Source organism: Coturnix japonica, chromosome 2 (genome assembly GCF_054131305.1).
Source record: "Coturnix japonica strain WE chromosome 2, WE-NBRP24, whole genome shotgun sequence".
Classification (NCBI taxonomy): Eukaryota; Metazoa; Chordata; class Aves; order Galliformes; family Phasianidae; genus Coturnix; species Coturnix japonica.
The window spans coordinates 126,702,578-126,708,580 of record NC_140664.1 but is presented as its reverse complement, the minus strand read 5'-3'; positions in this window follow the sequence as shown (position 1 = coordinate 126,708,580).

The following is a 6,003-nucleotide window of genomic DNA, read 5'->3' as shown; positions in this document are numbered from 1 at the left end:
GGGCTCTGCCCAGCCATTTAGCGTTACAATTTGTAGCTTTACAGGGAAATCAGGGCTTGAGTTTGCAGATATATTTAAACTCGTGTAGCATGGAGCTGGTGAATTACTGGGCTTCTGCTTGCTAGACATATGATTAAGTAGATGGTAAGTTGAACGAGTTGGAAATGAGCAGCGTAAAAGGTGGGAAAAGTGTGAGCATGCTTATTTTTAGTTTTTATAATTGCTTATTGCCAGGTTATGGTTAAGATGAAAGGGTTGGAAAGAATTGTAAGGAGGAAAAAAAATAGCTTTAAAACACGTGCCATTACTGAAAAAGTTGCTGACTGGTAACTTGCTTCATTTTTCTTTGTAAATTCAAGCCCTGGTTGGGCAGTATCATGAAGTGCTTTACCAAGACATCCTCAAAACACATAAGGGCCTTACATCATACTGTGTCTTTCTTGTGTCATGTTTCTTTAGTCTGGTGCTTTGTCACACTCCTAATCTTTTTAACGTATTTGGTTGCGATTCTTTGTAATATTTTTGTATCAACACAAGCGTTTTTTTTCTCTTTTTGGGCAGTCTTAGCTGTAAATTTGCCTTTGCCCTGTAGCTAAGATTGCGTAGTTTGTCATGTGACAAGTCACACCTTTTTGCCATGTGCCATGTATATTTGCCTTTGACCATTCAAACTGCATTATAGTCATATCCTTGTTTTAAGTGCCTTTTTATTTTAACAGATGTTCACTTTTTACAGTGCTATTACTGAAGTTATTTATTAAATAAAAGTACCTTAAAATACTTGCATACTGTCTCTTTATCTTGTAGATCTCATTTAGAACAAAAAATTAAGAAGAGAACAATGTCTGACTGGGCAAGAGATAATAAAAATTGCAGTAATATGAAGCATGTCCTTTAGATCAAATTAGAGAAGAGGTTGGGTAAAGCTGGTCTTGGGGAAAGAACTTGTATGTACAAAATGCACAGAGGCCGGAATGCTGCACAGAGCTCATCACATGGACAGCTGATGCGAAGCTACAGCACGCGTGCTAAAGAATCACTATAATTTGGGATTGTTCTACCAAATGGGCTGTTTGTTTCATTTTGTTTTGTGACACACGACAAATGAGAAAAATAATGCATTGTTTTTAAGAAAAGAAAAGCTAATGAATGGGGCTCTGTTTTAAAAGTTGTGCTCTCTATTTTCAATCTGAGGGCAGAAACAGCCCAATTTCCCTGAAGCGTGTGTGGCTGAAAAACAGTTGCACGTGTCCTGTTCTGCACCTCTCCCCTAGAGAGGCAGCTGGAGATAGGAGCCAATTACTGGGCAGCCCTGGTAGCGTAAGGCCATTTACTGCTGGTGTCTCAAAGCGGTGCAGTCTGCACCCACAGCTGGAGCAACACGTGCTCAGGTGGCAGTGATTGAGGAGAGTGAAGGTGCAAGAGCCAGCAGCTGGATAGACCAACCGTGTGAGCCCAGTTGCTGCAGGGATGGACCCTGCATTCATGTATTTCCTACTAATGGGCCTTCGTTGTGCTTAGCCAGAAAGGGGAAATAGGGTGAGGCTGTTGGTTCTGTTTGTATTTCTATGAGTGCAGGTTTGGGTGATGCTTTGTGTGTGTTTATGCATGCGCTGTGTGGATGTTCTCTGTGTTTGCACACTTGCAGGGTGTATGCACTTAGGCCCACTACTGGTTGGACTTGGAGCTGCAGCAACCTCGCTTCCCTTGAGCTACTGGAGCTGGAAAAAGGTATGTTTTTGCTGCTTGGTGCAAACGAGAGCCAAGTCACAGATCAGAAGGAGCCTGTTTAGGCTGATATCATTCATAACAAAATCCACAGTTCTGCTCTGAATTGCTTCTCACTTTGTGAGCGCTCTCTCTTGTACTGCCATTCCAAATGGCACCTAAACAGTCTGAGAACGGCACTCAGTCTGACCAAAACCACCGAAATTAAAAGTGTGTAAATCCTGAAAAACAAAAGTACTTTTATTATCCCCTTTTCCAGCACTGCCCTTCCAAATGGGTTATATGTTTAACCCCTGTGATGCAGACATTATCTTTTCGTTTGTATCACAGTGCAGCTGAATCTCATTCCAGTCTCTGGATCACATTATGCTATTTTCCCATCTCAAATGTTGCAAATAGCAAAAAGGAATGTAGGACTGGGAATGACCCCAGTGAAAGCACTCAGAATTCTCTTTAACTGGAGTCCCCTGTAAGTCATTAAATAATATGAACCATGTAGTTCTGTTACGATGCAGTCAAGTAACATGGGGAGAAGGCTGCATCAAGAAGAGCTGTGTGAGAGCAAGTTCTAGGTCTCTTTGAGTTCTCTTCCTTGCTTTGTGACCTGTTCAGTGATCCTGATTACCAATACCAGACTGACTGCTCATCTTGCTCACCTACTGCTGGGTTACATTCCTCTGTGAAGTCACTGCCCTCGATGCTCTTACTGCCATCGCCATATCCCAGATGGCGTTTTCTTCTTGTCTTCTTATTTTTGATGCCATTGACCTTTCTTGCCTTCCTGGCACTTTATACCCACTAGACTTGAAGATGGCTTCTCTTGTTCCAGCTCATTCCAAGACAGTTCTTTTAGTTCTCTAGAGTTTTTACTGTTTTTCCACTCTCATTATTCCCCAGGGCAGCATCCATAGCCTTTTGCTCATCTTACATGATGTACTTTCTTTATGCGATTTCACCAGCTGACACATCTTCAGTTATTGTCTCTATCTTAATGACTAATAAATCAAGCTTAGCATCATTAATTGTTCTTGTGATATTCCCCCTGTCCTTCTCTCAAATTGTGTCATTTCAAGGTTTTGTCAGCTTTAAGAAAACCAGTGAGAAAGAGCTGTCCTTCTTTCAGAAAATGTCAGTATCACTTTACTTTCCAAATAAGTCTTTCTGGATACGCAGGTAACTCATCTCAGCGTAGTGTTACAGTTTTCCTTCATGTTATTCTTAAAGGAAAAAAAAATAAATAATAAAAAAAAAAATCTACATTTGGGGATTTTGCCGTTTCCTCTTTTCAGCATCTCTAGATGTTTCTGTCTTTCATTTATCTCCAGTGCCTCATTTCAACTCAGTATCATGGAATCATAGAATGGTTTGGGTTGGAAGGAACCTTGATGATTGTTTAGTTCCATGTCCAGCTTTCCATCCATTGTGACTCCCAAGTCTTTCTTGTTGGGGTTTTTCTCAAGGAGCTCATCTCCCAGTCTGTATTCATGTCTCGAATTGCCCCAGCCTAAATGCAGCACTCTGCACTTGGTCTTACTAAACCTCATTAAGTTCTCATGGGCCCATTTTCAAGCCAGGTCCCTCTGGATGGCATCCCTTCCTTCTGTACTGACTGCACTGCTCAGCTTAGTGTCATCAGCAAACTTGCTCACGGCTCGCTTAATCCATCTAAGTCAATAAAGATGTTGAAGAGCACTGGTCCCAAGGCAGACCTCCTGGGGACACTACTCTTGGCCAGCTTCCACCTGGATGTAGGGCTCTTAATTATGGCTCTCTGCCCACAACCATCCAGCCAGTTCATTAACACTGAACAGTCCACCCTTCAAATCCATCTGGCAATGCCAGTGCGTGACTGGCAGTGAAAAACAAGGCAAACACCTCATGAAGTACCTCAGCCTTTTCTACATCCAAGGAGGTCTGTTTTTCCTTTCCATTTATCAGAGGGGGTATGCCCTCCTTTGCTTGTCTCTTGTGACCAGTGTACCTAAAGAAATCCTTCCTGTTTCACTGTTTAGACAAACACGAGGCCATCCTGCTGTCTTTATGAGAGGCTATAGAAAGAAACCCTTTGAAAACTCTTGATTTGTTAAGTGTGCCCTTGCCATGACACTGTCCTATCCAAATTCTTCCTCTAGCTCTCAGTTCTCTTTGAAACCATTCATGTTTTCAGAGCTCATGTGACATGGTTCTACTTATATAAAATATATAGACAAAGCTTGCATTAGGTAATCTACCTACTTACCAAACTGAAGAAATACCTGAGCTGATCATAAATTAGCCATGCATCAAAAGAGGTCACTTTTTTTTTAGATCTAGCACTAGGCAATAGACTCATTTTAGAATCTGTGTTGGAGGCAAAACGCCGTTAAGCAAGCACTAGATAAAGCTCACCACTGTAAGTGTTCAAAGAAGCTGTCTCCTGTTATTGTTTCTGTTACATTTAGGAAGACAGAGATATGTTTCTGGAGGGAAAGAAATCAAATAAAAAAGATTAGAAGGACTAAAACTTAGTAGTATTATTTGTGAGGAAACAAAGATCTGATAAAAACTAAGAACACAACCAGGACAGTAATTTTCTTCATATTTGTAGCATCTATAAGCAGCTCCTATTAAAGTACCAGAAGCCAAAAGTGCTATGGTAAAGCAGACTGATAGAGCCAGTAACATTTTTGTTTTGTGCTATTAAGATTTGTGTAAATCAGATGTTTAAGAACAAAGTAAACCAACATGAAACAAATATGTCACAGTAGTTAATGAATATTATGTAAAAGGAGAACCGAGGAAGGAAGGACACAATTACCATCCTCTTTCCTGCAGTAGCACTGACTGTTTCCTGCCATCATCAAGGTGTACCATGGGTGTGTAAAGGTAAGTGCTGTGTCTGACTTAAATGCTTACTGCAGGCTCAAGGCAAATGCAGAAAAACTGTTCCTGATCCATCAGACTAAACTGCTTTCTTTGTCCATCGGGTCACGGATAAACCTCTTTGCTTTGATTTTTGGAAAGATTTTAGTTTTTTTTTCTGACAGGCTGCTGGCTATAGAAACTAAAATGTTCATCTCCACAGGCACAATTAAGGCTGGGGTGGGAGATCATGATGGAAATTCTCATTCCCGAGAAGTGTCAATGTGATATTGCCCATTTCTGGTAAGGAAAAGCAATAAAAACAGCATTAGGCATGAAGAGCAGCCCCAGTTATATCAGTACATCAGACCAATATAAAAATAGTCCTTAGATGCTGCAAATGGGTTTTGTGTTAATGGATATATTGCCTACAAATGAATAAACTCATTCTTTCAAGTTCATTTTTCTTAATAACTCCCAGCACATTTTCCTCTTGCTTTAGGCCTCCCTGAACAATGCAGAACCAGCCAGTACATCCCTTCCCCTTCTGGGTCACTCCTGGTGTGAGGTGGACAGGCACAGTAACTTCCTGTGTTTTAATAGGTAATAGGTAATAACGTGGCTATCCAGCTGCACCAGCCTGTGTGCTTCAAGGACTGCTTCAGGTCTGAGGAAGGTCCCTATGTGGTGCTGTCACCTGAAATCTGTGAAGAAAAACTTTGACCCTAATGTGGTGTTAAAAAGTGGCATTCCTTTATTCCTCATGATACGCAGTTAAGAAATACATACGCAGTACTTAGGCATATGTATTCAGTCTCATTCAAGGACTCATTAATATGTGCTAATGTCTCTTTGGGCATGCTCAGTAGTATTGAGGGTGGTTGAGTGCCTTCCTACTTCTTCCCTGTTTTCCTCCATCAGCTTCATCACCATGAGCCCTGTCCAACTTCCAGCTGCTTCTCCCCAATTTGGAAAGCTTCCACCTCTTATTAGGCCACAATGGGCAACTTTTAAAACAATAGTTGTGGAATCCAAGGAGGATGTCCTTGCACTTATAGAGGCAAAAGATAGAAGCATGCAATTATGATTCTAGCACTTCTTGTGAGGCAACGGCTTGAGGGAGCGCGAGCGCCAACGGCCGGCGCCTGGCAGGCCCAGCAGGGAAACAGCGAGAGGAGCTCGGCTACAGCCAACCTGAAGGGCCGATACCACAGAACCTGCTTCTAACGTGGAGGATGGGGAGAGCAATAAGCATTACTTCTGTAATGGAATATCCTGCTTTACAACCTGCTTAGGTCAAGTATAAACTCAAGTTTCAAGGAGAAGCTTGAGGTACAACGGTAGAGTGTATTTTAGCTGAAGCAAAATTTAACTTGGGGTTTATGTTCTAAAAATACAGATATATAAACACCCACAGCTGTGTGTGCTCATTAT